Below are 25,921 nucleotides of genomic sequence, written 5' to 3' on the forward strand. Positions count from 1 at the left end.
GTTTTCTTAGAAATCTACTTCTATCTCATAATGTACCGTGTGGCTAAAACTGATGATATTACTTTGCCTTAGTATCTCTGTTAGACAATATTTCCATGCATTTAGTATAGAAGTGGTGGGAAATATTGTTAACTCTGAGAACCCACGATAAATGAGTCAGTAAATGATTTTGTAGTAAGTCTTACATATTTATTTCCTATGTATGTGATGCAGATTGTGTAAAAAAGGTTTAGTGGACTGTAAAGAAATGACCAGCATAACAAATCTTTTTTTTAAATTACAGTTTTGTGAGTTTCAGGTCCTGTTCAAGGAACTCTTCAGCCACCCATTGTATTATGTTTTCTGCCAAGGGAATGGTAAAATGCAGATGTAAATTATAGTATACAGTAAATAAGGTGTGAATCCTTAACTTGAATCGTTTTATAACCCCAGTAGGTTTGGAATAATAGAAAGGAGAATGTTCTCGCTATCTGCATTTTTCCTATTCAGAAGCTTTCAAATCTGATAAGCAAAATGATGTAAGCATGGGGGAAGGGCGGACAAATTCCTAAAGAACGATTCATGAGATTTCATTGGACTACAGCATGGTGTGCAGTGTAGAAGATGGCTAGGACATAAATGGCACAGTCAGGAAGAAATTGTTTGTCTTATTTTTAAAATATTTTGTAATATGGGGATTATTACGTTAATAGAGAAATGCATTCTGGGGAAGGAAATGTTTTTATGGCATATGTGTCCTTTAAAACACTTTGTTATGTTTGGTTTGGTGAATATGAGGAATATCATAACAATATAGTCAGAGTTAAAGGGGACTGGCCAACATTTAGCTTACATAGCTGACAGAAATTTGGGTTATGAGAGCCTCATGCCTTGGTCTGTTTTCATGGGGTTCTGGTTGGTGTGTGGTCAGCCATGCAAGTGTTTGGTGGGTTGGCTGCAAATTGTGCAAGATCGAGAAGACAGTGGTTACAGGCATTTACTTTTCAGTCAGGGCTGTTGAAAGATTTGTGCTAATGCAGCCGGTGGTTCTCTGGTTTGGGGAGTTTAGATATTACTTCAGATATTTGATATCATCCAATTGCCTGGGTGACAAGTTTAGATATTACTTCAGATATTTGATATCATCCAATTGTCTGGGTGATAAAGACTTGATTCTGATGAACCAAGCATATGTGGGAGCTTGTAGAATGCAGTATTAAAAAAAAAGAAGCTGAGTGGGCACTGTATGAGTTCATGGGGATGGAAGCAATGTTACAAGAAACGAGAGCAGGTTTAGTCAGAGATTATATTTTTGCATTAGTTCAAAAACAGCAAGGGCACTGACAAATTTGAAAATGCTGCTTGTTAAGAAATGAAGAGCAAGTCAGTAAAATTTAAGGGTTCATGGTGCAAATAGAATGCTAGGGAAAATTTCACAGACTGCATGTTATGACTCTAGAAATGAATGCTATTACAGTGAACAAATTTCAGCATCTTATGAGTACAAATGCTGTCACAAAGTGCAATTACTGAAGTTGCTTTCCACGGATCTCTTTGTAAAGATACGAATAAATGGCTCGGACATGTTTTTTTTATATGGTATACTAGAGTAAAGCCTGCAAAAATGTTTGATTTCAAAATCATGCAGCTTTCAGTGTCTTGTGTACACCACATATTGGAACAGTTTTACACATTATCTTTATTTTCCACAGTGCTATATATTTTTATGATGTCTTACTGTTTTCTACAAGTTAATTATATTTAAATGAAAAATATGCAGCTAAAGGCAGTGTTTCAATTGCCCCTAGTTTCATTGCCTCTTTTTTTTTTGTGGCTGTAATTGTGGTATTTTTTCCCCCAGCGGTGGTGGTCTTACAGTGGGAGTGGAGTTTTGCCACGTCTATGGTTTTGTTGGGGGAGGGTTGAGACAGTGTATGTATTTTCACAGGTTGTGAGTCATCAGGGAAGACGTTCTGTCAGTCAAGCATGCATGGTGCGGCATTAATGGCCATAGGGGAGGGCTATATCCAGATTTTCGCAGAATGTCCAGAATTTTGACTCATATTTGCAGTTAGTTTCTCATAAATCATAGTTCTACCAAACAGTTGGCACTTGAAGTCAGAAAATAATGGCAGACGCTTGGTGGACATGTGGAAATTTCAGACTTGTATAGGTGAATGAGGGATACATTATATACGTTTAGTGCAATTTTGGGAACTGAATGTTTGACTGTGTGGTAGGTAAATTGTGTGTCTGTGGGTGGGGTTTATCTTTGTTGTAAGCAAGTATGATAGGCTGTAAGACAAGAAGATGGGAGAAGTAAGCCAGAGAGCATGCTTAGGTAGATTATCATTATAATAATCTATAGATGATAGAAGCAAATGTTAAGTGAGATTTATAGATTACAGCGAGACAGACTTAGGAGATTGGACAGCATGTGATATAAAATAATGATGTGAACAATAGAGTAGCAGATTCACATGAGCTCTGAATATACAGAATACAAAGTCTTGGCAGTGGATTGCATTTGATTGGGGTACTGCTATGGATATGGAAAGATAGGAGTGAAGAGAGCTATGAGGATGTTAGTAAAATCATCCTGAAAGGAAGGAGTGTTAAGAAAGCAGGAGTGAGTATGAGGGAGGGAGGGAAAGGTTTAAGAAACGTACAAGCTGGTTCAGGACTGGCTATATATGCTGATGGGAGAAGTTTAAGAACAGTTTTGAGCTGTACAGGATTGGCTATATATGGTGTTGGTTTCTTGTGTAAGATGTGGGTTCAATGATAAAGATGAAAAGGTGAAGGGTGGAGTTAGCATAAATGTAGAGTTGGGGGGGGGGGCTGGGAACTGTGGTACAGTTGAAGAGAGCAGCGAAGACAAGGAAAGTTCCATATCATGCTATGCCATAGAAGTAGGTCAAAATCAATTCATAGCATGTGGAATAGCCATAGATTTCTATTTATGGCCAGAAATATGTGAAAGTTGGTAAGGGACTTAGATGAATTCTTATAGGCAGATTAAGACTGACTTACCATCAATGGGTTTAGGCTGCCACTCTGGTGGTGTAGAGGATTAAAGCCTTGACTATAGCCCAGCCAACCCAGGTTCCATTAGTACTTGGGGTGACAAGGAGGGGTGGGCATATTCAACCAGTGGGATGGTTGCATGGGCATTCCCTGTGGCAATCCTGGATGGAGACTGGGAATGTCACTCTGAAGTGTGGAGGTTTTTTTTGTTTTTATAATGAGGGGTTGAGTGAAGATGGTGGCTTTTCTGTGGTGGCAAGTGCCACTATTGTGTGCGCGTTTTAAATCTGAAACTTGTGTTAAGTTTTGCTAATGTTATGGGGGGTTAGATTAAGTAACGTCTTTACTTTTAACATGGATGGCGTCACAGGCTCTGTAATTTGTGGTGTTGGCAGATGTATGGAATGGTTTAATTTCTTTTACCCTGATTATTGTCTTTCCTTCCATCTCCATGATAAGGAATGCTGCCACGTATAATGTGGTACAAATGGATGAAAGATGGAGCCCTTTCCAATGAATCACTAACAATTTTAGCTAGGATGTTCATAGGATGGTTGAAGTGTGATATTTTTAGTTATGGGATACACCTTTCACGAAATAATGATTCATTTCTAGTTAGCAGTGATTTCAGTTAAATTTCTAATGCAGAACGTGTGATGGACTAGTAAAGCTCTGAGGAACATAAACTTTTATAAGATGGGGAAGATTTGCATTAAGTTTTTGCTTGTGTGTGGTCAGATGATTTACAATTTTTCTTTTGAAGATACAGTAGCGCAGTGTGGGCATCTGTCAGTGGCTGGAAGGAAGAGACTCAGAAGGTAATCGATTCTGCTGGGGTGGATGTTCCAGCTGCTGAAGTGGAACACGTTGAGGTCACAGATGGGTGAGCACAGAGTGGGCATCGGACAATGGCTGGAAGGACATGGATTTAAAAGGTGATAAATTTACTGGCTGATGGTGCCAGCTGCTGGAGTGGTGTGCAATGAGGTCATAAGTAATCCTACTTTATTAGGTGCTCATTAAGGCATGTCAGAGTTGGTGAAGCTTGGGAGTACTGTGGAGGAAAGTGAAGCTGATGTATGTCAGGGGCAGGGTAGAGCAGGTTGAAGGATTGTTTATGGGGAGTATGCAGTAGTCTTCATGTGATGTGGAGTTGTGACAATGTGATGATGAGCCTGATTTTGTCGGCATTGTAGTTGGGTTTGAGTTTTCCTGTGGAGAGGCTAGGCAGATGGGTTGCTCAGTGGTCAGTGTTGATTTGAGAGTTTTATACTTTTCTTCATTGGATTTGGCAGCAGGGGGTGGGCAATTAAGAAGGAGGTATGTGATCCAGACCCCTTTTAAGGCTAGGAGAAGTGTTTGACAGAGCATTGCAAGGTATGTGTGTGTATTGGCGACACTTGAAGAACAGGTTTCCATTTATGCAAGAGTTTGAAGGTTTAAGCAAGGTATTGTGTTCAGGGGTTACTAGTGGATGTATGCCATGGTTTGTTGTGATTTATCAGATGTAAGAAAAATACTACTTCGGGACAAGGGTGGAGTTAGCTCTGATTAGTATACTTGCACAGGTGACAATGTTATGTGACTTTACTAAATCTTGGATGGTGGTTTGCATGTTTGAAGGGTTGGGGTAAGTCGATAGTGGGAAAATTGTCAGATTGTGTCTATTGACAAGATAAGTTTGTTGTAAGGGTTGTTTTTGGGGATATGGAGATTCATTGTGTTACACTCTGGGGGATATTGGCTTTATGGAGGTATTGGAGTCATTAAAGTGGTGGTTCGGTGGCCAGCAAATGCTATTTTGGTCATTAGGCATTTTGCGTTATAGATAGTGGGTATAGTAGTTGCATTATTAGTATATTAATCTTTAGAATAGGAAACCTCACTTTGGTCATTATTATAGCAGTTGGGTAGCAAATGTCACTGCAGCTAAGTAGGATAATGTGCAATTGGGCTTGCTTTGCTTCAGATGGTGTTTGGATACTTAGTGTTTGGTTGGCACATTTGCTAGGTAATGACCTGGGAATAATTACAAAGTGACCAGGGGTAGCAGGATAACTGAAGATATTTTTGTTTTACAGGGGTTATACAAGGGTATGGGTAGTACTTTTACATTAGAGAAGGATCATCAGTTCAGTTTCAACTATTTAGGCAACTATGTGTTTTGGGTATTTATATCATGGGGCTTTATAGGTTGATGACCAGGATCCAACCTGGTTCAGAGATGAAGGAATACACCGAATCATGTTTCCTCAATCGTTAATGTACGGTTAAGTTTGTTCTGGAAGGTTTTGTTGGAAGTTTAGTATGCAGGAGGAGAAACAGTCTGCTCAGGCTGGTGGGTGGAGAAGAGGGGCAGGTTTGCCCTCTCTGTTTCCTCTCTGGTGTTGGATGTTTATTTCAATGAGCTGGGAAAGGAATGCAAGCAGTTGGATGCTGCTTGATAAGTAAAATAAGTGAGCAGAGGTAAGGACTCTGCTTATTTGGTTTGATGTTTAATTCAATAAGTGGTAAATGAAGTGAGTGGCGGGACATTGCTTCATAAGTAAATAAGCGAGCAGGGTTAAGGACTCTGCCTATTGGGTCAGGGTGAGCGAGGCACGCTGCCCTAGTTAACAGTTACATGGATGGTTATGCTGTGATTAATATCAACTCTACTGTGTTCATGTTGTGATTAATAAATAATGTTGGTTAATGAACTTATGTTTATGGAAGTTTAATAAAGGTCACCAAACATCATTCAGTGTGTGATGTGTTTATTGAAGGGGACCTGGACAATGGTCTGTCTGTCTTGGTTTTTGCATAGCCCCTCTCCATGCTTTCTTGGGAATGTACACCTTCAACATTACACCACCACAGCAGCCTTGAAGATAACAGTTTCACAGCCCATTAAGTCTCTGTTGCAAAATGTTTTAATTGCTCACCGTTCTTTCTGTGAAAATGTATCTCCTTTACTTCCGAGAGAGGATATCCACTTCCACTGATTATCATGTCAGCTTTTAGTTGAAAGCTGTTTCCTGAGATTTGTTTATTCATTCCTAATATTTAATTACTTGGATTTTGTGCCACTTTTATAGCTTTGCTTTAATAGGCGCATTTTTTTGCATGAACATCAGATGAGATAAGCCGTAGTTCAGCACTAACATTCAGCTTTATAAGGCAGCTGACAGTTTAAAAGACATGCATTACATGATGTCACTTTGCATGCTAACTGGTTAATGCTGAGCTGTGTAACAACTGTAGCTAAATCCCAGCCACTGTCAGGCGACTGTTGCATTTTATTACTGCTAGAATAATTTTCCAAAACACAAGTATAGAAGAAAACAAGTGAAATGCAATTTTTCACCAAGGCAAACTTGCTAACTAAAATAAGGGCTTTCTAAAATAAAGTTAGGTATGTATTTCTCCTTGATGTGTAAATCATATTTTTACATTGGTCAAGAGCATAGCAAGGTAAAAGAATTGTGACAGTCTGCTTTATTTTTTCACTGCTGATATGCAGATTAAAGCATCTGACACTTTTTAAATGTTTAGATTTTTGGGCTACAGTGGTGCTTGATTTTATTCTACTGTGTTGTTATTACCAGAAAGAACCATGTTATCACCTTGCACTAAATGGTTCATTCTTCTGTCTATGTATGACACTGACAGTCTGCTCTAACAGAAGAATATATATGGAAAACTTGTTTTATCACCATAATTGGAGCACTTAGAAGATTTATTTAAAATATAGATAGTAGTCCAAAAAAGGCTGAAACATTGCTAGCCATCTTAAACACACAGGCTGCTTACCTTAATTTGTCAAAAGGCCAAACATAACTATACATCTTCAGTGGATAAGCTACAATCACATTAAGAAAAGAAGCATCATGTATGCCAGAAATGTTTACTTTGGAGTTTTTATAGTTCATGTTTTACATTTACTGGATTGTGGTGGTAAAACCTAAGATAAATTATCTGAAACCTCTGCTTTTGCTGTACAGGAGTCTTAAAACTTGTAAACATCATTTACTCAGTATACAATGATATTTAGCTTTGCATGTGTGCTGCAATAAAATATATCATGTTTTGTGATTTTAGTAGATTGTTGGATACACAAAATATGTTTTTTCACTGTTCACTACAAACTATAAGATTTAAAATGTTTAACTTACAAGAATTTTATGTCATCATGCTCAGTTTTATATATTATAAAACAGAAAAAAAACTGTGAATCAATAAAAAGTGTAACAACTGGGAACTTCAGAATGCAGGAAAGTAAGGTACAGTTTAATAATATTATGATAGGCTATGACCGTAAGAAATATTATTTTCCTATATCCTTTCTTTTTCCATTTGACATAACAACATGGCCTCCTCTCATGGATCCTAAGCCTCTGCTGTCTCACTGTGTGGAGACTAACCCATATCAAGCAGGAGCTGACTGGAGGAGATTGTTCCCCTCCCTATGTACTCCCATCCACATACAGCCCAGAGGCACCGTTTTTATTCCAGCGACCTGAAACCCTGTCTTTACCCTCCTAACTGGTGAAGTCTTTCTTCTAACCTGGACTCTGTCTGTTTAAAGAACTACATAACACCACCACTCCCAGAACAGTGTATTTAATTCATGGCATAGAAAATGGTGGTATTTACATATGTCACTCCTGGAGTGTGCTACACCTTTCCCTGTGAGTATGCATGAGCTGTTAAAGCCATCATCATCAACTTGGCATACCAAGCTCACATTCCTGGCATTGACTGGTATTGTTGCCACACAGGTCTCCACCTGCAAGGTGGCAGATGACCAAACTGGAAACACCTTCTCCTTCTCTTCTGAGTGAGTCAACTAGCATTATGCTCACCCCCCACCTCCCACACCCAGCTATTCCAGTATCTGAACCTGTACTGAAACACAGGTCATCTGGGTCATAGTCAAGGCCTCAGAGCTGGGCAGAAAAAAATGGTTTATAAACTGAAATGGACAATATTTGGTCTACTGACAAGAAAAGATTAAAGTGAAATTGAAAGATCATGTCAAATTTCACACTTTACTCAGTATTTACATTTTAAAGAAATTGCAGGCTGGAATGTTCTAAACACTTCCACCGTGTATAAGTGAGTAAAACATTGATAAGTAACTTATTATAATTTTTATCAATCAAATAAAATGTTCACTAAAAAACACAAAAAAGTGACCCACACACCAGATATCCTCCCTCACATAAAAACACAAACTCCACATGTACAACAGTGAGGATAAGGGATAAAACTGATTATTATCTCTCTCTCTCTACTCATCCCTCATTAGGCCAATAGAGTGTAACTCTCCATTTGGTATGTACCTCTCCAAACACATGCACCAACTGAAAAGGCCACAGAAATACCTTACAAAGAGAATCCATGGCCTCCCAACACCTGTCCTATGTGGACAAGCTCAAATCACTATCACTTTACTCTGTATCATACATAATTGCTCAGAGGTGATCTGTGTCTTGCCTACAAGATAATCTAGGACCATGTCCATAAGTCTAATTCCTCATGCATTACCTGCTTGAAAGGCCTAAATCTAATATGCAACATCAACAAAACCTGCTGGATAGACAGGTTTATCTCCATGAGGCTACCCCATCTCTTGAACAGACTTCCCATACACATCAAACAGAGTACCTTGCTGATCCTCTTCAAGAGCAACCTTTATGAGTGGATGGGAAACTACAAATTTGTCCCAGGGGTTCCACCTGTTGCCCTCACTGACAGGGGTGATAGGTACTGACTGAGGTTTTGTTGGGGATAAACTAGGCTTGTAAGGGCCCCATGGCCAGTAGCCTAGTAACCTTCTATGATCCTATGATCTATGATAAAAGTGCACAGCAATTTCTCACAAATCATGATCCCTCTGAACCTAAGAAAACTGTCACTCCCTTTAACAAAAGGGGTGACTGACAAAAAAAAAAATTAAACAGACGAATGTTCAAACACAAGAAAAAGAATTTTATTGTTTCAGCCAAGGTTGTCACAATTAAAAACATCCTTGCAAATATCCATGGAAGAATTCTGCAATACTTCACATATGTTACAATGATAATCTAGATATTATAACATATTATAACAATTACAGGTGCATTAATAAAACATTAATAGTTTAAATGTTCTTCAAGAGGTTGCTTATATCGTTCAGCTTTCTGAATCAATCATTACATGGTTCTACTATGGAATACCAATTGGCTGAAAAATAAAACTCAAAGCACAGAATGATGGAAAAGCTAACTTCAAGTATTTGTTGCAGAGGTCAAGACCAGTTGCACCCTCATATGAGGCTTAACATGCCCACTCTCCAATCTTATATATACCAACTACACATATGAATGCTCATTTTTCCATGGCAAGGCTAACCCCTTACAGCAAAAGGTATGTTCACATTTCTTTGAACATTTTAAGAATCTGGCATGATTTGATTTATGAACAAGACCTATGAACACTAGTAAGCAGCAAACCTCAAAATTAGTTTTTAATTTGAGTAAAAAGGAAAATGAAGCACTTCTTTCATTAAGAAAATGTAAGGAAGTTAGATTTATGAAGGCTGATAAAAGCAAAGGTTTGGTGTTCGCAGATAACATTTCCTATAAAATGGCCATGCTTCATTTGCTTAGTGACAGTCAGAATTATAACTTGATTAGCAAAGATTTTGTTAGAAGAAGTTTTAAAAAGGTGAATGATTTATTGTTAAATTTGTTAAACCAGAGTTATATATATTTAGCATCCTCTGAGTTTTTGTTTATTGAGCAGCCCCAATTACAGTCCTTGTTTAGGATTCCAAAAATATACAAGGATCCCACCAATCCACCTTTTAGGCTGATTGTTTCAGCTAAGGAAAGTAAAACTGTTAATTTACAGTAGCTTTTTATCTTGATGGCTTATTGAATTTACTGACCTGTAAAACTGAATATTTCCTGAGGGATTCTTGGGTTTTCTAGGATTTATTGAGGAATTATACCTTTTTAGGTACCGAACAATTTCTTCTTATTGTTGTTGACATTATTTCTCTTTGCACCTCGATTGATCAGACTTTAGGTATTGAATATGTTAGGAATTTTTTAAGTCAATTTTCTGATTCTGGCACTATTGAAATGAATATCATTTGTCTTTTGTTGAAAACAGTACCAGCTATTAATTTTTTTCTGTTCAAAAGCAGTATTTACCAACAGAAATTTGGAGTCACCGTGGGAGCCAAAATGGCCCCGGCTTTTGATATTTTAGTGCTCTTTTAGTGGGAAGCAACCATTTTATCAAAACTGGAGTTTTTCAAATATTTCTCTTTGTATAGGAGATATATTGATGATTTGTTTTTTATTTGGATAGGTAGTAAGAATGAATTTTAGATATTTTTGAAAAAAAATAATCAAAGTATTGAAGCTATTACTTTTAACATAGATGATGAAACAATGATAATTTTTTTAGATTTGAGTATTACTATGGGTGGTGAATCTAAGTGTTTTTCTAGTACTACTTATAGAAAGAAAACTTTTTCTAATAATTATTTACATTTTAAAAGTCTACATCCACATTTCATGAAAATTAAGCAGATTGATCAGTCTAGATGAACATTTTATTAGTGAGGTTCCCTGTTTAATAAAGATGTTTTTGAACAGAGGTTATCATAGGTCTAAGTTGGAAGAAATTAAAAAAGAAGTTATCAACTGTAGTCAGACTAAATTTTCACCTATTCTAATTAGTGAATTTGTTTTCCAAGAACAAACAGTTAATTCTAACAGTTTGGATAAAAGTTTGTCATTTCCCATCCCTATTTATGCTGATTCTAATGATACAAGGAGAATAGTACATGATAATTGGAAAATTATTTTAGGGAATGGTGAACTGGTTTGAGTGGTGGGAGATCATCCACAATTCATTTATAAAAAAAAGTGTCAGACATAAAATCCCTAATAGAGTTTGGTGAATATAACACCAGTCCAGTTGGTCCTGCACCATTGGTAACCTATCCGTGTTTAGATTGTAAACAGTGCAGGTTTATTAATTCCAAAGTATTTGTGGGGGAACAGTGGTGCAGTGGTTAGCATTTTCACCTCCCAGCAAGAGACCTCTGGTTTGACTCTTGGCTGGGGTGCCTTCGGTGAGGAGTCTGCATGTCCTCCCTGCATTTGCGTGGGTTTCCTCCAGGTGGTCAGGTTTCCTCCCACATTCCAAAGACATGCACCTGGAACATTTCTCCCTGGGCCTCCACTGAAAATGGGCTCTGTCCCAGTCAGACTTTCCCAGTAAACAAATGTTAAATAAATACATTTACTTTAAACATCTTAATATATATGTTATTGTCAAACAAAGATATAGCTGTAAGAGTATTGGAGTGGGTTATTTAACCAGTTTTACTAACTGTGGAATTATTATGTTAGCAAAACTGTTGGAATACTTTCAAAAAGAATTAATAAGCGTTGTGCTGCTGTTAAAAAAAAGGTGACTTCACCAATGCATTAGCCAGGCATGGGTTTGAATGTGACAACTTTAAAAAGTTTAGATTTTTTGTGTTGGATAGTGCGAATCAAATATTATTTATTGACAATTTTAATAATGCATTAGAGATTAAAGAATTAAAATGGCAAGAGCTGATAAAAAGCCAGGTTTAAATGATATTATTAATATCAAATGTTTACTGAAGAATAAACTGTTTTAAACTGCTATTTACACAAGTTTTATGGAGCTGGACTTTTAAATGTTTAATTATTTAACTATTTAAATAAGTAATTAGTTTATTTTGCTATTAATTTTATTGGTTGTTTGGTGGTATTACTGAGAGTATAAATGTAAATGTTGTTCAGTTTAGTTCTGATGAAGTTCTAATAAATGAATTAAAGTGCTAAGAATTTCACAGGCTGGAGTGTTGCATTTTGAATTTTCAGCACTTCAGTTATTTAGTGTTTTTAATGCCTCTACAATGGTTTTAAGAGTGTTTTTATACATGATTTAGATTTAGTCCAGTATTATGCTGAGAGAAGGAAAGCTTTCTGAACCTCTTGGACTGTTTAAAAAGTGTGTATTTCCTGGCTTTATCAATGTGGTTATCTCATACCTCTTTTTCAAAGGAATATTATTAAACACACTACTGATATTATTAATATTCAAAATACATACAGATGTCTGTAGAATACTATTCATGCAAAGTAGATGTAACTGTCCAGTCATTAATCTACTAGAAGTCAAGCATTGCATTCATCTCTTTGCTAGACGGTGAAATTAACTTATATTTTTTTACAGCATGTACATGTGAAACCTGTTTGCTCCTTATTCTTATGTCAGTGTAAGGTCCTCAACTATACTAAGGTGCAATTTCATTAATAGATGTTTTTTTTGTCTTCAATTTTTACCTCACCAAGCTTTTGTTGGTTTCAATTCTACCCCACTTTGCTTTTTATTCTAAAATTGTATAACTGTATTCGATCAAACATAAAGCTTATCAAGTGTATAACTGATACTGAATTGAAATGTCTGCACTACTGCTTTGTGGTCCGGGGTCTTGGCTGAAAGGGTTATTTTGAGCAGCTCACTTACCAGGCTAACAAACAGGAAGTAAATAAAAATAAATACATACATCAGGTAATCTTTGTTACATGAGCAGCTACAGCTGATATCCATTCTTCTTATAAATTAAAAGGCACTATTACATAGAAATTAATAACAAGCAACACAGGTAATGAGACAGCTAATCAAAGATATGTGGTAGATTATATTTATCAACATTACCTGCTTTCACAAAAGTGTTAAGACTGCAGGCTGGCAACACATTACTTTAAAAAAAAAACTTTACCGGTGAGATTTTAAGTATAACCACAACACTGGTATGGCAGCAGTCAAATTTGCAATTAATAATTTAATTGTATAATTGCATGTATTTATTGTATTGTCTTGTTTGTTTATTTATTTCTTTATTCATTCATTTTATTTAATTTATATTTTAGAATCTTTTAAGCAAAAAATGTAAATAGATGCATAACATGGCCAAGTGTATCTTCTGTCTGAGGCTATGGCTCACTTTAACAAAATAAAGAGGAAAGAATCTACAGCATGCACAATCCTTCTTTCTGAATCACTTTTGTCCACTTTTGTATTGCAGTCTCACTTCAGCATGTTACCCTGAGTGTGAATTGTGCTTGAATCCAACTCATGGTTGTTCATCAAATGTGATTACCAGATGTAAAGCCTTTCTCATGATCTGACAAACGCAATCAATCACACATTCATCTTTGTGAATCCTGTTAGTCAGAAAAATAAACACAAGAGATTCATGTGGGCTGCTTCTATCATAAGGGAATAATGTATTAATGTGGCAAAGTCATTTTTGAGTAAAAAAAGAGTATGTGGATCATGTAATGAAACACATCAATCTGTCAAGATGAGGAAAGAAGATGATTCACTGTGAACTGTTGTTCAGAATACAGGTAATTGATGTTACAGTACTATATCATCCATACTAAAGCAGTTTGAATAGTTTATGCCAAGAAAGTTAGCATAGTTTATTTAGAATTAAAGGAAAGAAGTACTGCAAACTGCCAAATATTAATCAAAGGGAGCGTCTGTATAAGCAGTGCATTGTGTTCTTTTACACTGCTAAAGAAAACTGACCTTGACGTGAAAATCTGTTGCTACTGCATCATGTGTTGGGGTCTCTATTATAACATCGAACTTTATAAAGTTCGAATGTCATAATATCGAACCAGTTTTGTCGAACGCTGAAAACAGTAAAGGTGCAGGACACCGAATTCTTTCCCAGGGAAAGAATTCGGTGGGCCGTTGCTGTGGCTTCGCTGTTTTCAGCATTCAATATGTTTGAGCATTACGGGTCAGGTTCATGTAAGTGTGTGATTGTGTGTAGGTTAGGGTTAACGGTGGGTTAGGTGAGTTAGAGTTAGGGAGTGGGTCAGGTAAGTGTGCGGTTGTGTGTAGGTTAGGGTTTGGGGGCGGGTTAGGTGAGTTAGGGTTAGGGCGCGGGTGAGGTGAGTGTGCGATAGTGACGGACCTTAGGGTCAGGGTCGGGTTAAGGTAAGTAGATAGCTAGTAGTGTATGTAAAGTTTAGTTTAGGTTTAGGTGTAGGATTTTAAGTGTATGTGTGTGGATTGCTGTTTTTTGTATGTGTTTGTGTTGTGTGTATGTTTCTCGGAATAGCAATTTTTTTTTCCCTGGGGAAAAAAATTTCTATTCTGACTGTTCGATGTTTGCGGATTTCAATGTTTAGGGTTCTATATTATAAGATTCAATCTTTATAGATTTCGATGTTATAATATAGACCCCATGTGTTGACTATGAAAGTAGAAATATGTTATAACTTTTGCATGTAATTAACACATTTTCATGGCTGCATTCTGCAACTGTTTCACAGACTGATTTTTTTTTTACATTTTGTCCCAGTTTAAATACAGTTCTCACATGTCTGCCAGAGGTTGTAATTTTCAGACTCTGCTGTGATTTAACTGTGTAAATCTGACATTACTCTGGAAGGGAAATATGCAATAACATGGTAACGCAGATCATGGTTTGAAGGCCCAGAGATGACCTAATGAAAATATGGGACATGTCATATCGCCATTCTGGCCATTGATTGCAGTTGGCCATTTAAGTTAATGGTACTATAAATACAATGAAATGCATCAGTGGATTGTGGTTGGCTTTAAAAGAGTGGATAATAGTCACTAAAGTCAATTCTGTGCATGCAGTTCCAGTACTGAGGGGGGTTCTCTTTATTTCCATTGTTTTTTTAACACCTTTACTGAATTATCATTTAAGACATAGGCAAGCATGCGTTTATATAAAAGAAAGCAAACAATTAAAAACCTTATACATTACATAGTTTTTTTTTGTATAATTATCAATCTAACATTACATAAATTTATCAACTTCTGCCTTCTCTTAAACCTCACTCCTCCTCCAAAACATTATTCTGTATATATTCTTCCCGCATTTTCCATTTTTTTCTATATAATTTGCTCCTTCCCTTTTCTACAGATCCCACTTCCAGTTCTTTTATCTTTGTTATGACAATCAATACTTCAAATACAATTGGTTTAGACTCTAATTTCCATTTTCTAGTAACTGATTTTTTAGCAGCCTCCATAATTAAACTTAACAAGACCTTCCTATGTCTAGGAAATTCAGATTCTGTATCCCAGCTGAAAAAATACTGTCCTTAGTTATAGCCATTTGCTCCCCCAACATTTCTGACAGAGTACTCTGTAATTAATTTTCAAAGTCTACCAATTTATTCTACTCCCAAAAACATATGTTCCCACTTATCTCTTTCTTCTCCATCTCACCTCCAGCATGTGGCATCTACCTGAGGAAAAAATCTTTGGAGTCTGCTTGGGGTTTAAAAATACCTATGCAAACAATCTTTAATCTTCTAGACTTTGTTGCATATTTTGGAGCCATACATATGCCCTACCATTGTTTCCTACATTGTTTATCTAATCTTTCTGCCCAATATTTTCTAACCTCCTCTGATTGATTCCTATAGTTATTGTGCAATATTTTATATGCCTTACTAATAATCCCTTTTTAAAAGCATCTTCTGTTCTAGATTCACCTAAAATCTCTACCAGAGCAAGTCTTTTACTTAGAATTCCCCTATCACTTTTTCTTTGACTACACTTTGATATCAATCCCTGACAGGGAAGACAGTCCCTAGCCTGTAGTCTAAATGTCTTCTTGGCTGCTTCTGGTTCTATTACCTTTCCCTGTCTAGGTATTTGCTCCCAATACCTTGGTTCCTTTACCAGTCCCCCCCCCCAGTACATTCCAGCCAGCACTTGCCTATTTTCTATACCACTAATTGCAGTCACCTCTTTCAGTAGAATCTCTTTTCTTCACTCTTGTATTGGCTTAGTTCTTAAGATACTTTCTATTACTTTATGAATATAATATTCTGTATTGCTGTTGCTAGTTCCTTTAAGGATCTGCATCCAAAATCCTACCTCTCCTTATATTGTGAATTTCCCACATTTCATCATCATCCCTTTCCACTTTGAATTATAGCTTTCTGCTTGTGTTATGTATAAGAGCCTTAACTGTGTAGATCTAAATATCCCTTCAAATCAGATAATCCTAAACCACCTTGTTCTTTAGGAAATATCAACTTATCCCACTGGATCCCTGCCTTTATGCCCTCCCACATAAAATCCTTCAACTCTTTATTAATTGCAGTCTACAACTTGTCCGCTGGTTGATAAAATTATGCCTGACTTATATATAAAACTAAAGGGACAAAAAACATTTTCACTGCTTGCATGTTGCTATCCATATCTAAAACCAAGAGCTTCCAGTTTCTCAGTTTTTATATTATATTTTATTTAGTCTATTCTCACTCATCCTTAGCTGCCATAACAGTATGCTTTTTAATCTATACTCCTAAATACTTTATTTTATTATGTTCCTATAAATATGGGTGTTGCTGAAATAACTCATGTGTGGACACATAGTTTACAGTGATGGCCTTTGTTTTGTCTTAATTATTTTTATATCAGCAAAAAACAAATGTTCCACAACACTGAGATTTTCTTTTCTGGTTTTATCAGGTACAACATAACACTGTCTGCAAATAAAGCCAAATTTTCCTGATTACCGTCCCGATAATATCCCTGAATTTTTGAGTCTCTTTATTTTCTTTGCAAAGTCTGTAAATATCATACAAATAACAAGGGGAAAAGAGGACACTAATACCATATTCTTCTGTTCAAAGAGGAAACATCCCACTTTAATTTTTGCCTCTGACCTTCATATATCCTCCCTTATTATTGTATCAGGGAAAGAAAATGCCTCCATTGCTCTGCACATAAAATCCCAGCTTAATCTGTTGAAAGCGTTCTCTGCAGATCGTTGTTCTATTACTGTTGTGAAATGTTTGCCTCCCCTCTCCAAAACACATTGATCCATATCTATCAATTTTGGAAACACTTTTGCCATTCTTTTAGCAATTATGGACATAAAGACTTTATAATCATGCTTTAAAATTTGAAATGGGTCTGTAAGAAACTGGCTCTGAGGGTCTTTATTGTCTTTAGGAATTACAGCCACAATAACGTTTGTTATAGGTATATGATCTGAAATAGTTATAGTATGTGTGCCAAAGCCTTCAATTAAATGCACATGTTCCTGGGAAATAAAATTTCTGTCTAGTGCAGCTCAGTTATTGTACCTTGTAGAATAATACATCAATTTACTCTGAGTTCCTACTACTAAACTGACATCTTCCATTCCAAATATTTTCATACATTTCTTCAGAAATCTACCTTCTTTTTTTATAGTCTCCCTTCTAGGTCCCCCAGCTACATTCTTGTTGTAAATCAAGTTCCAGTCCCCACCTATAAATAATATTCCCTGCTGAAAGCTAATTATTTCTCCCCAATTTTTGTAGGCTCCAGATGGAGAATAAATATGTACAAGCAAATCAGGGAACTAGCCAAGTTTCTGAAAGCAAACTTTTTGGGAAAAATACCTTCCAAACCTAAGGATAATCATAGGGAATTTTTCAGTTATGTCCACAATCTTAAGGGCAACACCCAACAGTGCTCAGCCAGAAGACTCAGTAAATCTGTGGGCCAACAAATATAGCTCAAATTTCACCTCCTCATCACCCCAAGTTCTCCCCCAGGAAATACCCTTCGCCACTCTACCACCAATTATCACCAAAGAAGAGGCTGCCAGTGCACTCTCTAACGCTAAAAACACAGCTTCAATAGAGCCTGATGATATACTAGGTTGCCTCTTAAACAGCTTAAATCAGGACTTATCAGCTCCATTACGATCTCTATTTAACCACAGCCTCCAGACTGGCTTTGTCTTGATAGAGTGCTGGACAGCAACAGCCATCCCTCTGCAAAAAGGGGGCTATCTACTGATCTGGGAATTACAGACTCGTATATGTAAGGCCATAAAAAGAATAATCATAGCCCTGATAAATAATGACATAGGAAACCTCCAAACACTGGACCCAACCCAACTAGGCTTTGTCATGCCTACTGAATGTGGTGGATTTCTTTGAGAAAGTGGCTATGGCCACGGACATGGGTAAAACATTACATACTGCCTACCTTGACCTGATCAATGCATTTGACACAATTCCCCACTCGGGTATTTTAAATAAACTCACAAAACTAGGCATAAATGCCTACATCACTGGATGGATAACCAATTTTCTCATGGACAGGACACGTGGTTAAAATGGGTAAATCCAGATACAGCAAAATGTCAGTTACTAGTGATGTACCACAAGGCACAGTGGTGGGACCACCACTCCTCTTCAGAATATACTTATCTGAAGACAAGGCTAATGTAGAAAGCCTCTGTATTACAGAGTTTGACAATGACTGCAAGCTGGGGGCACTGAATCCCCTAATAATGTAGATATCCTTCAGGAGTGTCTAGATCAGACAAATGATTTGTGCCAGAACCATGGTCTAAAACTAAATGAGAAAAAATGCTTTATCAAACCATTTGGGAAGTCAAATACCCCTGCAAATTGCAACATCAATAGAACATTTCTTAGTGTAAAACTCAGAGGTGAGAGATCTAGGTACACAGATAAATAGTAGCCTGAACTTTGACTGACACATGTCCACAGTGGTTTGGAAGTCCTTCTATGTAACACAAGTTATAAGTAAAAAGGTATATCATCCAGATCCAAGGAAATTATAGTCCCGCTGTGCTCAGCGCTCATTAGACTAATAATTGAGTACAGAGCACTATTTGGCATGTACTTCACTGGGATTTTACAGCCACTGGAGTGACCTCAGGGGTTCCTCACAAAGAAAATACAGGGTGTAAGCAACATGTGCTATGTGGATAGACTAAAAGCCTTATATCTTTACTCTGTCTTCTACTGACTATTATGAGGTGACCTATGCCTGACACCTACAAGGCACTCACAAATCCATCCCTGAAGGAGCTGCTACACATCCACAAGCCAAACAGCATGAGGGTCACTCAACCTAGGGATCTAATCTTAGGCAATGACAAAAGCAAAGCATGCTGGACAGACATACATGTATCCCAGAGACTGCCTCTTCTTTGGAACAGGCTTCCTATTCATGTTAAGTAGAGACCTTCTCTGGCCCTCTTTAAAAGAAATTTAAATCATTTGATGGGGAATCTCAAATTCATACCTGGGATAGTACCTATGTCTCTTATGGATAAGGACAATCTGTAAGATACTCTATGCATAGGTACAAAGCCATGCTATCCAAGGAGCCATATACTGGATAACATCAGGATATATTGGCTAGGCCTGTAAGAGCTCTTAGACTGTTAGCCTAGTAATCTCCTATGACCCTATGAACCTGTACTAGCATAATCTTCTTCCCTTGCCAGCAGGGCCTTACTACAACAAATCTACCATTATTATCTTTCTTTCCCTCTCATATCACTATTGGAACTCCTCTAGGAATTAGTATATGTGTCCTCATTTCCTTTCTCCCAGATATTCTGCTAAATTTCCATACTGAAATCCTTTCTTTATCAAATTTACATGCTCACTTCTTTCCAAATGTGTCTTCAGCAGCATTGCTATTTGCACTCTGCATTTCTTAATATCATTCAATACTCTTACCTTTTTAGCAATACCTGTGAGACTGTTTGTGTTCCAAAATACTATAATAGTGTAGCCATTATATTAAGTTTTTATACCCAACTATTGTATATGTCGTCTTTTTAAATGGCTATTTTGAGATTTTGTGTTTTATACACCCACTAATGTTTGGCAGGATGATCTTATACAGTTGTTTCTTATCATCTCCATGTGAACCTATGTTACGTTTTACAAGACTTTTTGTTTTAATGAAAATTCTCAAAAAAAAGCCACACACACACACACACACACACACACACACACACACACACACACACACACACACACACACACACACACACACACACACACAGGACACCTCCTTTCAGTGTCTTTCTAAACATTAATAACATGAAATGGGGTGTATGTCTTTCATTCTTCCCACAAGTGTAACAAAGTCAAGAAAAGTCCAATCTTTCTCAGCCACTTTTTCTTCTAAAGCCATACTTCAGAAAAATGATCGATGCTTTATACAGTCTCACATTTATTCACTAATTTCAGTATTGCTGGTCTTCTTACTGTTCATCTCCATCTCCAAAACCAAGACTCTAGTTCAGATCCAAGGTACTCCCGATTTTTATAGTCAATTCTTTTACTTTGGAACATTGGAAAATGTTTCACTGGCAAAGTCTCTCTCTTTTGGCTTCTCTTTTTTTTGGCTTTATTAACAGACGGATGAGAAGCAAAGTCCCCGTCTGTTTGATGGCTCACTTTTTGATGGACAGACCTTTGTATTTCTTCCTTAGCCTGTTCTGCATCAAAAAATTACTTTGATCCTTCCGGAAAAAATATTCTGAAGGCAGCTGGATACAGCAGCTAGAATCTCATGCCTGGCTATCAACATTCTCTGACTGATGAGTTACATTTTGTTTCTGTTCTGTCTGGTGTACAGTGAATAATCATTTCAGTTTTTAATACTTTGCCATCTTGCCACACTTTTTTTAAGTTTGAGCTCTTTCTGCTGGTATGATTACATCTTTACTAATACAGGTCTTTGCTATTTTCTCATAGCCAGGTTTGGAATATAGAAACAATGTGACCTTTCAATTAACAAATCTTGCTGTGGAATACTAGCCCAGTTGCTTATTTGTGTTTTTGGAAAACTGATACAGCCTGGTCATTCCAGTTTCTCTGGTACAGCAGAAAATTTTAGGTTTTCTCTGCATGTTCCTTCCTCTAACTGTACCATTTTTTTAAACAGCTGTTTTTGAGCAGTCCCATATTCAGCCAGCCTTTTCTTTATTTTGACCTCTGATATTTAGTTTTATCAGTTCATCTAAAGAGCTGTTTAAAGCTTTTTCCAGTTTTTCAAGTTTTTACTATTTGAGTTGATATACTCCTTCAACATTTCATTTACTTTAATCAACTCTAAGTACATCTGATTTATTTTTTCTGTAAATTACCAGAAGCCATCTCTTGTTTCAAAGATGAACCTCGAATTGCATTTTACTGAACAGCTAGAGAATTTTTTTCCAGTTAATGATTTTTCTTTACCTTTTCTAGTTGATTTTCTTTCAGGCTGTCAAAGTTTCTTCTTTGGTTGTATCCAGATAGTGTATTTTCTAGCCAGTAACTGAATTTTCTTAAACTGTAAGAATTACTAGCCCTTATGTCTCAGTTTCTTTATTCATGCTGCCTCTGGCAGAGCTGATGTTATGCTGCTTAGCATTGTTCAACCAGCTTCCTGTCTGTTTCGTTTCTTTGTAACTTCTTTTAATGTTTAACTATATAGTATATACAGAGAGACTTTGCTCACCTATTTCATGTAAAAATCTTGTTTTAGTGTGACAAATATTCTTGATCTTCTATGTATATTTTTCTCTTAACCTGCAGCAAATTTGGAATTTTAGGTGATAAAATCCACTTTACAGTATTAACATTTTACTAATCTTTAGCAGTTTAAAAAAATAGACAACACACAGACATACACACACACACACTCACACACACACACACACACACACACACACACACACACACACACACACACACACACACACAAATACATACACATAGACACATGCCATGTAGTGGTATTAGGGAACATGCATATATAATACTTGCATCTTACCTGATCATTACATATGGTGTTTATAAAAGGAGACATCATTTTAATGAGGTAATGTCTAACTGATGTTTTCATACCTTGTAGCTACCCCTGCATGACAAGCTCAAATGTTAGTCATTGGACTTGTTGAATCAATGTTTAGCATCTTTAATCAAAATTTAAAATGGCTTTCAGAGATGAAGTTGCCTCACTTATGTAAGTTAGCCATAATAAGTCTAAATGCAGGGTTTAGATAAGTGATTGTTGTGAATTCGTAGGACAGGATTAGGCATCTGCAAACAGTCATTAGATTAGTTGCTCTACAGGTGATAAAACATTGGTCAGTCTATAGCGTTGGCAATATTATAGTAATACCAACAGCAATGTTTATTTATTTGCAGTATATACATTCATATGAGATATAGTAACAAACCATGACGGGCAGAAGAATAAATTAATAACAATCATACATATGTACTCACCCTTCTCAAAGTAAAAAATATTGTTTGTCAACTGTGACAAAAATATTACATACATACTACTTAGTTTGTCTTTTTTACTAAGTTTTCATGCTTGTTACTGAAATGGTTATTTACTTAACTACTGTTGTATATATATTATTGTATTTTCTGCTTTCATGTTATTTTCTTGCTTTGCTTTACTGTGGAGCTTTTCTCCCTTGGCCTCCACTGAAAAAGGGCTATAGCCCAGTCAGACTATCCTGGTCAACAAATGTCAAATAAATAAATGAATAAATATTATAATTATGAAGTGGTTCTAGGCACTGCAAGGACTTAACATTGACAAATGTTAGTTACATGTCATAAAAACCAAGCAAGGAATTGCATTCTTGTAGAATAATTATTAAAGCAACATGAGTATCTTTCTTGCAGACCATTACTTCTGTAATAATGGATGTATTGTGAAATGACAAATAACAGGAAGCTAGTATTATAATCCTGTTCTGGTGTTCTCCAAAAAACTGCTACAAGCTGACTCAGAATCATTCATTCACCAGGTAGCATCTTAATGTCTCATTCTTTTCTCGATTCCCTTTGTCCAATTCACTTAAACAGGTACTGTTTAACTCTTATTAATTTATTGATGTTGGAAGGCAATCTGTCCCAGTGAAGTCAAATCCCAAAAGAATTTTAAATAACTATCAGTGTTGAGAATATAATACTTTAGATGTGCATGCTTAAGTTAGAAGGAGGCTGCTATACCAATCATTCAACTAAGCACGAGGGAAAATGCATATTGAAAGGGGTTGTCATTTACTGTTCATTAGAACATGCTAGGCTTTGCCCATTGTATATTCCTTACTTAATATATCTTGCATTGGCTATCTATGTTGAGAGGCAAATGGTTTGGGGGGGTGGCAGATTTGTATTTCCTATGCATGTTGGCTTTCGGATGAACAAGAAGGTAGACCAGCCATTTGTAAATTAGCTTACAAAATACAAGCATATAGCAGTTTAATTAAAGTGATTTGTGCATATTTTACCATCTTGGCACTAACTCTGAATAGCCATGTGACCTAATTACTCAAATACTTTGCACCTGGTAAACACAATAAAACAATGTGTTTATTTGACAAAGTGGTGCATCACATGTACCATTAGTGAACATAGCTTTTGTCATTTGCTGACCAGGCAGATTGAAATATTAGAGATTATCAAAGAGCGAAAGGCACTAATGATATTTGTTCAGTGTCTTAAAATGAGGATTAACAGTATTCATTGTCATTTCTCTTGATATGCAGCTTAACTCCTTACTGCATTGCTTCTTGAAATTAGGCTTTGAGAGGACTGAAGTCTAAATGGATATTTTTCTGAGAAGTTTTATTTTCTGTGAAGAAGAAAGTACAGCAGATGCTTTTTCCTGACATTTATACAAATTTAGAAGACCGGACAGAAAGTGATTTAATTCTGCCCACAGGTGAGAAGATGTTGCTGTTACAGATAAAATCATAAAAAGTGGTCTTTATCCTAAAGTAATTGTAGTTATTAATACTGATACACAAAATCCTGAGACAAAGACAGCACGTGGAAATAATGCTCATAAACATTATGAGATATCAGATCTGAACATTGTAAATGTGTTGAGTGATAATAGACACTCAAATGATGTTTTAAGTGTCAACAGTATAGACTCAGTGGAACAGAATTTTAGTACTAATAAAAAATATTACATTGATGAAAAGGACTAGAAACGTTAAGTATCAGCTCAATTTTTGGCCGATATTAATAACATTAAAAGATGAAAACATGACTAACCAAATGACCAAACACAGGATATGCTTGATATACACATAGACACTCAAATCTAGACATTTTAATACTAGGTAATTCTATGTTGAGACCTGCAGCTATTCATCTATACAGACTGCACAAAAATGCTATTACTTATCAATATTACCCAGACTGAAATTACTGAATGCATCTAAATTGATTTATAGACTAACATCAGTTAAACCAAAGTATGACATGTTCATAATTCACACAGGTGTAAAATATTTAAGAAGCACAGCACTGAACCATATGCAGAGCTCCATTTTGGAAGTCATTGAGTATTCTGAGAACTATAAAGCTGACATGGTATTATATGAAATTATTCCTTCAATGTTATGGATAGTGCATGCATCCTAAAGCTCTTGTATTCAACAATTGTCTAAGGTAACTTTCTTTGGTTTACAAGTTAAGATTAATAAACTAGAGGGAACACTATATTTATGACTACATATTATTATCTAACAAATTACATCTTAACTCTTATGGACCACTCTTACACCACAGGGAAAATATCTGAGTACACAAAATGTTTTAGCAAAAACTCAAGTAATTTTTTTAGACACAGTAGACCTGATAGTGCTTTGAAATGTTAATTATGTAATGTTCTAAATCTAAAAAATAAATCTGATGAACCTGCAGGATTAGTATCTCAAGAAAATTACAAAATCTTTGTAGTTGTTGAATCTTGGAATACTTCTGATTACCATATCAAAGATTTTACAAAATATGAATACTTATGGAATAATATAACAGGTGGTCAGGTAACACTTTGTAAACACAATATGATTCCATCATCATTGATAAAACAGGTGACTGATTTAGAGTCTATCATTGCATAGATTAAATACAGTAGGAGTGATACTAATATTCAAATGTATTATCTTATTGTACCAATATAATGGATAGCTTAATACACTGGGAATATCTACATAACTTAGAAATGCACTTGGACAACAAAAATACTATATTGTTAAGGGGGTTTAATAATCTATGAATTTCATTGGAGAATGCATCTACAAATATATTTTTCAAAAAAAATGTATCAGCGTAATTATATTTTATTGTATGACTCAGTTGGTGACAGAAAAAAACAAGAGGAAACAACACATTTGATTTTGTTGTAACTAATACTCCTGAAATACTTAATAACATAAAAGTCGGATCACCATTAGGATATTCAGACTATAATTGTATAACATTTGCAAAGAAAAAAGAATAAGCCATTAAAAAGTACAATTTTGGCTGTACAGATTATTATTATTTTTGACAACAGGGATCACTGATATTAACTGATCAACCTTTCTTTCTTCTAATACTTTAGATTCTGGTTATAGGATCTAAGAAGATAAGCTAACAGAGTGACATCAACAGAATATCTAAAAGAGAAGAAGAACCCATTGTGATGGAACAGGGATCTAGAAAAGACATTTAGAAAGAGAAGAAAGGAAATATAAACTTTTTAAGAATTATCCGACAAACAAGAACAACAAAATCCTTAACAGTGTGATTAAGAAATTGAAATACAAAATTCGGTATGTCAAAATAATTATGAACTTTGTGTTGTTAATGACTCATCAAATAAATCTTTTTTTATAAGTATAGATAGTGATTCATTTAATAATGTTATATCACAAACTAGTACTAACATTAATGATAAAGAAATTCAAGATCGGTAGACTATAGCAAATTAATTCAATAAATTATTTGCTACTGATTGCAATGACAGTATTAATTTGTCAGGTCAAATAACTCATACTTAGTACAAGGCTATCATACTAATTTTACTATCTGCATGGTTGTTAATGCTCTGAATAAACAAAATAAAAAAGATATCGTCTATGGGTTCTGACATGATTCTAGTTATATTACTAATAAACATTTAAGAGGTAATTGCACCAACTTTAAATAACATATTTAACAAACGTAGTAAATGGAATTGTTCCTAAACATTAGAAGCTTTTGCATATAAC

The 25,921-nt window shown here is 35.8% G+C and overlaps 1 long non-coding RNA gene across 1 annotated transcript in view; it reads left to right on the top strand.

Annotated features, from left to right (window-relative positions):
• The window catches only part of LOC122794747, a 32,212-nt gene extending 6,707 nt beyond the window's left edge, over nt 1–25,505 (top strand). Inside the window, exons 2-3 of the long non-coding RNA XR_006363685.1 lie at nt 23,423–23,598; nt 25,273–25,505. This is a non-coding gene — a long non-coding RNA (uncharacterized LOC122794747). The remainder of the gene's footprint in view (nt 1–23,422; nt 23,599–25,272) is intronic.
• Nucleotides 25,506–25,921: the final 416 nt, after the last annotated feature.

This window comes from Protopterus annectens, chromosome 2.part1 (assembly GCF_019279795.1).
Source record: "Protopterus annectens isolate FY-2018-M chromosome 2.part1, PAN1.0, whole genome shotgun sequence".
NCBI lineage: Eukaryota > Metazoa > Chordata > Ceratodontiformes > Protopteridae > Protopterus > Protopterus annectens.